This window comes from Phyllostomus hastatus, unplaced genomic scaffold, assembly GCF_019186645.2.
Source record: "Phyllostomus hastatus isolate PE091 unplaced genomic scaffold, TTU_PhHast_1.1 phas_scaffold_55, whole genome shotgun sequence".
Lineage (NCBI taxonomy): Eukaryota > Metazoa > Chordata > Mammalia > Chiroptera > Phyllostomidae > Phyllostomus > Phyllostomus hastatus.
In genome coordinates, this window is record NW_025334035.1 from 3,512,842 (window position 1) to 3,515,012 (window position 2,171).

Consider the following 2,171-nt stretch of genomic DNA (forward strand, 5'->3'; position numbering starts at 1 on the left):
GTTGCTCACCAATATCACCACCAAGTACCTCAATGAATTCTGACAATAATATTTTTTTGTATTTCTTGTGGATTAGAGAGCTCTGATGTATAACCAAACTACAATGTTATAGGTTTCTTAAAAGATTTAAAAATGGCACATCAATATAATGTATAATGACCATTTATTTTCTCCTCATCTGTTTCATACTATAATGCAATACCTATGATGCAAAGAAGAGCGGCCTTTGACCCTAAACTCATAGAGTAGCCACCTCTGTACCCTAAATGAGTCCCAAGGATGATCTGTCCCAATTAACAACACTTTCTAGCCTGGTGTCACTAAGGGGGCACCAGTGGGTGAGATATGATCTCTGCCTTCAATTGCTTGTCTCCTGGAGTTACTGAGTGTGAACAACAGTTACACTACAACACAGTGAGTGGTGCCGGAGAAGTGTCCAAATGCTTCGGGACCAGAAAGAAAAAGAACCTTGCCCTTGCTCGGAGAGCTGCAGGAAAAGAAGCTCAGCAGGAGACTGGGGTCCGATTGTACATGGCTGAACAGCCCGAACAGTCTCACCAGAGACAGGGAGACACTGAAGGCTCGAGGTGGGGGTACAGTTCAGAAAGATCAGCCTTCTAGATGCATGGAGGGAAGGAGGTTAGAGGGGAAAAGAATCAGTGAGAGTCCAGGCAAGAGATGAGGGTTAAACCAAGGCAAGGCACTGAAGATGGAAAAGAAACAATGTATTCAAGAGGGGAAAAAATCAAAGGTGACGTAGATAGGGCTTTTTTTTTCTCCTGTTCACTTCAGCTTCAGATTTATTTGTCATAAAAAATAAAAAAATAACTTCAGGCCCCGACTGGTGTGGCTCAATGGGTTGGGCGTCATCCCATAAAGCCAAAGGTCTGACAAAGCCAAAGGTCACTGGTTTGATTTCCAGTCAGGGCACATGCCTGGGTTTCTGTCCAGGTTCCTGAGGCAACCGATGGTTGTTTCTCTCCCTCTTTCTTCCTCCCCTCCCCTCTCTTTAAAAATAAATAAATAAATAAAATCTTTTTTAAAAATTAAAAAACAATAATAACTTTGGGCCCCAATCACTGAGCCACCACCTAGTACTCAGCAGCCTCCCTGCTCGCTTACCAATGCTCTGCCCACCCCTTCTCCCACCCCAGCCTTCCTCGGGCAGTTTCCAGTGAAGAAAAAGGAAAAATGAATCACACAGTGCGTCTGCTGTCCAGAACCTCCACTCTTTCGGCCCCTTTGCAGATGCCAGTATGGGTGATGGTCTGTTTCCTTCTGACACTAAGGATTACACCCACATAAGACTTCAACAGAGAACCAGTAGGAAGACCCTTATTACAGGAAGTCTAAGAAATCACTGGTGATTATAATAATAAAAAAACTAGTGAAAGCATTAAAGAAAGTTGCCTGCAATGTTACTGTAATTGAGCATCCAGAATATGGAAAGGTAATTCAGCTACGAGGTGACCAGTGCAAGAAAATACACCAGTTCCTCACAGAGATTGGATGGGGCTGAGTTGACCAGCTGAAGATTCATGGTTTTAAGTGCTTTTGTCTCACTGAGGCTAAGTGAGGACTTTCTTGCAATGACTGGAATTTCCCCTCTGTCCCTTGTCACAAGTTTAAAAACCTCGCAGCTTATATAATGTAACCATTTGAGGTCTGTAGTTAGACCTACTGCTTTTAACTGGGATTAGTATAACTGCTTTGTGCAATAAACTGAAAAGAGCTCTGCAAAAATAAATAAATACCTAACTTTGCGTCTGTCTCTGACCAAGGCTAAACAATCACGGAGACCTGGTTTCTAGGTTAGGTAATTTCAAACTTCCAGGAAATGAAAGTCAGATCAAAGGACCAGATTTCAAATCATGTCTGTCTGCTGTGGAGCAAGACACATTCTCTGAAACTCACTCACAGCATTTGCAAAGTGAGAATACTATCTACCTCTGAGTTTGTGGTGCCATTCACTTACCTGAGTGCCAATATAACTCCGCCATTTACTGAGCACTCACTATGTGCCAGCTACTATTCTAACAAGCATTAACTCATTTAATCCTCACAACAACCTTAGGAGATAGGTACTATTATTATCATCATTCTGCAGATAAACGGAGGCAAAAAGAGATGCAGTAATTTGCCAACTTCTCATAGCCTGGGGCAAAACAAGG

The 2,171-nt window shown here is 42.5% G+C and overlaps 1 pseudogene; it reads left to right on the forward strand.

Annotated features, from left to right (window-relative positions):
- The first annotated feature begins 531 nt into the window (after nucleotides 1-531).
- LOC123809501 lies at nucleotides 532-1,576 on the forward strand (annotated as a pseudogene).
- The last annotated feature ends 595 nt before the right edge of the window (nucleotides 1,577-2,171 follow it).